The sequence below is a fragment of the Macaca mulatta genome, chromosome 13 (assembly GCF_049350105.2).
Source record: "Macaca mulatta isolate MMU2019108-1 chromosome 13, T2T-MMU8v2.0, whole genome shotgun sequence".
NCBI classification, from domain to species: domain Eukaryota; kingdom Metazoa; phylum Chordata; class Mammalia; order Primates; family Cercopithecidae; genus Macaca; species Macaca mulatta.
Window position 1 is genome coordinate 21,612,414 of NC_133418.1, and position 6,000 is coordinate 21,618,413.

General features: G+C 46.2%; 1 long non-coding RNA gene across 1 annotated transcript in view; it reads right to left on the reverse strand.

Annotated features, from left to right (window-relative positions):
• LOC106993126 (uncharacterized) overlaps positions 1 to 3,793 on the reverse strand; it is a 64,671-nt gene extending 60,878 nt beyond the window's left edge. Inside the window, exon 1 of the long non-coding RNA XR_001439282.2 lies at positions 3,630 to 3,793. This is a non-coding gene — a long non-coding RNA (uncharacterized LOC106993126). The remainder of the gene's footprint in view (positions 1 to 3,629) is intronic.
• Positions 3,794 to 6,000: the final 2,207 nt, after the last annotated feature.

Below are 6,000 nucleotides of genomic sequence, written 5' to 3' on the forward strand. Positions count from 1 at the left end.
TCTTCTTCAGAATTGACAAGGAAAGGCCATGTTATGTTCATGCTGGGTTAAGTTTTAAGTGTATCTTATTTAATTTTTTTCAATATGAGTCATCTCCAGATACTGCGATGATTTCCAAATAACCCAAATCTAGATGACTAAAAATTCACTCTAGCTGGCTTTAGACAGGAAGCGTGAGGACAGAATCCAGCTGCTTCCACTCCAGGGTAGGTCTGAAGCCAACCGTCCTCAGTTTCCTGGCCTGTGGCTTCAGTCTGGTTGGATTACACACAAAGCCCTGCAGAGCTGCTGCTTTTCCTGATTCTCCTGCCTGAGTGAGTGCAAGGGGCTCCCCTGTTGCCGCCGACACGTTCTTTGAAGCAGATGCCATGCCTGATGCCTGCTGGAGAGTCCCACCGCCTTGAGTGAGTCAACAAACCAATCATCCTTCCCATCTTCCAGGATGGATATTGGGGTGGGGAGAGGGTAAAGGGAATACCGTAAAGTTGCTACCATATAGTTAGGGCTGAATACAATGGGAGTTCTTATTGTGAGATGTCAATGACGATGACCATGATGATGATGATGATGATGATGATGATATCTAGAACTCCAGGTTTTCCTGGAGCGAACCAATTCCCCATTTACCTAATAAATCAATGTCCTGTAAATGCAGAACATGCCATGTAATTGATGACGCAAGAGGGATCTCACTTCCGGGGGATGCGAATCAATTCTTTATGGATTCCCACAGGGCAGAGGGACCCAGATGGAGACACTAAGCTTTCTGTTATATTTCTGAACGAATGAGTATGTACGTAACAGTTATCGTGTCTCCTTGTAACTTGTGTGCTAATCATAAAATCTTCACAAGAACTCATGACACTCGTGCTATGACTATTCACATTTTACAATGAGGAAGGCAGGACACCAAGGAATTAAGTAACTTGCCAATATAGGGACGAGTTCACCACACAACAACAAGGGGTGGGGACAGCAGTCAGGTACTGTGGAAAATGCTGGACATGAGGTAGACCAGGTGCACCAGGTCCAGGTGCTGATGAGAGGTGGAGAGTGGGAGACAGGTCCAGTGAGCCACAGGCCAGTCCCTAGGCTGAGGGCACCGTGACAACAGGACATTGACCAACTTCCAGCAGTCATCACTGGCTGCATTTCATTTTCGCAGTTCGATTAATACATGCTATATATTCAGGATGCCCACGGCCTTATTTCTTGATGACAGAAGTGATAATGTCAGTCCCCCTACAGGCTTGTTTCTCATGGGTAGGAGGTGACTCAACTCCTACTGTCCAGACAACTGCCCAAATTCTGCATGAAAAAACATGATCAATGTATAGAATAAAAATCAGCCACCTCAAAACCCTTTAAAGAATTGAAGGACGTGGGACCCAGTGATAAGCACATGTCTGGGACCCGGCACCTTCTCTGAAACAAGGATGAGTGAATGTTGGTGTCCACACCGCACGGAAGCGCTGTCTAAGGCAGTTTGCCTTTTACTGGCTCCCGTCTCCATGAAGGTGGCACGTCTCCAAGTGCTTACAAGGAGACAGGGTCTCACCCTGAGAGGACTCACCCAGAGAGACAAGCGGGGCTGCTCTCCCGGCTTAGAAATGCCTGGCACCTGACTTGTGGAGGCTCCTAGTTGGCACGGGATTGTTAGCCTGGGAAACAACCACTGCTCACGTTGGAACTGCAGGATCTTTCTTGAAAAAGGCGTGGAGCTAACTCAAGGACCACAAGCCCAAGTGCCTTCAGAGGGCAAATTAATAAGAGAGTCTAGCAGAGTTAGTGTTGATGGAGCTCCTTCTCCATCCAGGCCCTGTTCTGGGGGCTGGGCGGATGCTAAACCATGGGGACCACACAGCAGCCCCACGAGGCTGGCAGGCCCTTAGCCTGGCTTCTGAGCCTCCCTGTAATCGCACTCTCCAAGCTTTGTGGCATCAGGGTGTGGCAGCGCCTGAGATCCGGAGAGCGTGGACCCCACCCACAGTTATCTCAACACCAAAAAAAAAAAAACAATCCTGAGCAGGCCAAACAGAATCTGGTGGGGGATGCCTTCACCAAGGCTGCATCTGGTCCTAGAGCTGCTGGTTTGCAGCCCAACTATTTCATTTTATTTTTTTAATTTTCTCAATATGTATCTTCTTTTATCTATAAAAGAGTAAGGTTCTGGGAAGGTTTTCTTCCTTGGGATCTTGTTCTCTCATTTTAAGCTGACTTAATCTTCCCACGCTACACGTCACATGCAGAGCGCCAACTTTGAAGTTCACTCGGTGACCGACTCTCCCGCCCAATCCCTCGGTGAGGTGACGTGCGAGCGGAACATCTCAAGGCTCCAGATGCAGCCTCGGCCCTCAGCTGCCCTAGCCTTAATAAACACTAGATTTTTCATTTCAGAAACTATGTTCAACCTGTTCCCTCAAGACAACCTAAAAATCGTCAACGTTAGCCAAAGATTGGAAGCCAAATGTGTTAACTCCTGCCTTAGAGACAGATCCCTTAGCAGAGGGGGTCTCTCAGCAGTAGCCCAGAGGAGCTGGGACCCAAGCTGGGAGCTGGTCACTTACACAATGGGGGCATCCTAAGTCAATTTTAACCAAAGATCCACCAGCCAAGCCTTCCTACGGGGGGCCGGCCAGCCACCGTACTGTGCTAAGGGGCAGATTGAACATTCTCTTAGCTGCTCCAATTTTAGAAATTGGGTGCTGACTCATTATTAACCCAGGAAGCCCACACACTCAAATGACTGTACTGAAAAAGCTCCCTGTCATACCCTGCCTACTGATGTGTTGCTTTTTAAGCAAATTTGAAAAAATGTTTATCATAAGGTATTTATGACATTTTAACCGTTTCATTTACAGTAACTAGAACAACATTTAAAAAAAAATGTTTCCTGTATTTTACTTGACAGTAAAGCTAAGCTTCATCGGAATTCTAACAGCCTGAGAAATACCTATCAAGATCAAGTCAGGCCTCAAAGACTGAGTGCCCCCCTCCTCAGTCCTCCCCAGTCCCCCACCCCCAGCGCTACCCCCAACATTTTTATGTTCTTCCTGATTTTACTACAGTTTGTGACTTTCAACGTTAAGGAAAAGGAAAGGACGCAAAATAAGCTCCTGCAATCATTCATATGCTTTTAGAGAAGGCAGCCAAAGTTCTGCCTCTCTGGTATTTCTTGCACCGAAATTGGGCAGCTCCGACCACGAGGCCAGAAATGGCTCAGGAGCTGCCTCTCCTCCACCTCTGAGAAGCGGAAGCTCAGCCAACCTCAGCAACCCTGGGTTAGCACAAGTATACCCACTTCCATCTCTGAGCTTCACTCTGGCTTCTCAGAGGTGTCCCGAGCAGCTTATTTTCCAGCCAAGCACTGCAGTTTCTTCCAAGACAACAGAATGTGCAACCGGCATCTACATTCTCGCAATGAAGGACCGAGAAACACCTCCTGACAGTCACACTACAGGACAGTAACCACAGGGCTGGGGGCAGAGGCAGCCACTTTTCTAAAACGACAGATCTTCAAAGTCTGAAAGAAACGCAGTGTCCCCGCCAGGACGCAGCAGCGTTTCCCACAGCCCAGACTCCAAGGCAAACTGCAGAAGCGACCCTAAAAATGACAGAAGCATACTCACCAGGGAGAGGCTGGTGGCTCCACCTTCCCAGGAACTGTGCTGTGAACATTTGAAGACAGGCACGGGCTCAGGCACCGCTTGCCTAGAATGTCAATTTGAAACTTAAAAAGTGGCGACCATCCAGTCATTTATTTCCCTCCATTCCCAATGATGTACACACGACTAAGAAGGAAAAAAAAAAAGGCGCACACCTCAGCCTTCATTCTCATTGGAACGAGATGACTCATGCTGACTCATAGCCACCACTTCCTCTCCCGACATTCTCTTCATACTTGTGAGCTGGACTGGTCCGGTTCCCAGGGTCCCTGCAGCCCTTCCTGGAAGGGCAGCCTTCCTGATCCTCTCAGAGAGACCCAAACACTGACCCCACATGGGACCCAGGGGTCGCCCACACAGGGGAAATGCTTTATTTAGGAGTCTTGAGAACAACTGGAAAATAAAATGCATGAACTTTGTGTGCATTTGAATTTCAAATACATACTAAGATTTTGTAATGTGCTACAGGCTCATGTATGAAATTCTTGCTCTTTTCAAGGCAGTTCAGAGTAGAGAGAAGGATGAGATATTTTCTTATTCTTTTAGGTGTTCAGGTTTACTTTGTTCTGGTAATAACCATTGCGGTGCCTGTTTTCTTCTGCATATGTTCCTCTGACACAACAATTCACAAGAGCTAAAATCATCATCTCTTCAAAGCTGTCTGTTGGGGGGTTGGTGCCCTGTTTTTCAGTTTACATGACTTACATCTTTTCTATCCATCTTTCAGACTTTAAGAATATGCTAGATCCAAATAGTAAAGCAACAAGGAATTAAATGAAGGTAGAGCAATCCAACTCTTAATAGTTGTTGGAGAATGTTTATCTGCAAGAATCAAGAATTGTCGCTGCCTCCTGGTTTTCTTTTGAATAATGCAGAGGGCCGGGCAGCCTCCCACAGCTTCAAGCATTTTTAAATTATGAGAAGCACTGGGTGTGAGCAGAATCCATGTGATCCTTAGCAGCTGCTCAAGAAGCCGGCAAAGCTGCTGTGATTGCATTTGCCCAACTCAAGGTTTCTGGGGGTGACATAGTCAAGGTCATGGATGAACAATGGCACCCTGGAAGCCTTTTTTGGCTTTGTACCTGATGCTATGTAGGCTATATTCTGATACTCCTAAAGGTTTAGAGTAAATACGGAAATAATATTTTGTCGGAGGCATGAGACCCAGTTTCCATTTACAGCTAGATATGTCTTAGGGAAAAAATGCTTATTCCTTTGCCACATCTCAGATCTTTTATCGGGAAATTCAGGGCATTTTTTCCATCAGGCAGTACCAAGTGCGGTGAGTTCCCTATGAAAGTTGTAGCATATTGGCCATTTGGCCAAATAGTCTCATTCCTTGCAGTTTTGTTTTTTATGGTTCTTTCCCCCAGGAGAGTTCAAAGCCTGCTGGTTTTCCAGAATTTAGGAATGCCTTTATTGTGCAATTCATTGCAGTGCATTTCCTTTAGGGGGAGAGTGGACAACAGGGAGGAGGCACAGCCCCAGAGACAGTCTTCAGCCCAGCCCCTGTCATCTACAAGGCGCTTGTCCGAGGCCCCAGGGGTGTGGCAGCCCCACTAGAAGAATGCATTGACCAGGATCTCTGCAGAGATGTGGGTTGTTATGTTTGTTCTCTATGTGGAAAGCCAGCCTTTACCTTCTTTATGAAGACTTTTATTAAGTTAACTCGTTAATTCCTGGGAGAACTGAAAATAAAAATTAATTTCAAAAAATAACACCAGGGATGAAAGAAAGAAACATGAAATAGTTAGAAAACATGGGCTCCAAGCAGGGCCATACCTTCCTGCCACATTAGAAGTGGTTTCTTCCACAGTGGCACTGTTACAGGAGCCTTCTGGAACATTCTGAGGCCTTAGACACAGCCAGGCCTGCTCCCGAAGCAGCAATTTAGACTGCCACCATGGAGGATGAGTGAAACTGTGTCCCCCCAGTGCAGTGTCTCATTCGAAGATAATCCCAGAAATGCTACATCTTCATTCCTGATTGACTTCAGCCCTTCTCATTTGGAAATGGGCCGGAAAGTGGGGAAAAGATGCTAGTGTGAGAAGGGGGAAGCCATTCCCAATATACTAATAAATAAATCATTCATTAAGGCATATGAGCACCACCCCCCACATAATTGCTAATATGGAACTTTCTGGAGTAGATTCTCTTTAAGCTGGCTCTGAATATCCCACCAGAAAGGAAACAATGATGACATTTTAAACACCGCTACATTGAAAACACTGAACATCTGCATGCTCTTTCCCCAAAGAAAATAGCCCTGGAAAAATGTAGGTTTCACGAAATTAGGAAAACAAAACAAATTTCATTTATAAAGACAATGTACAAT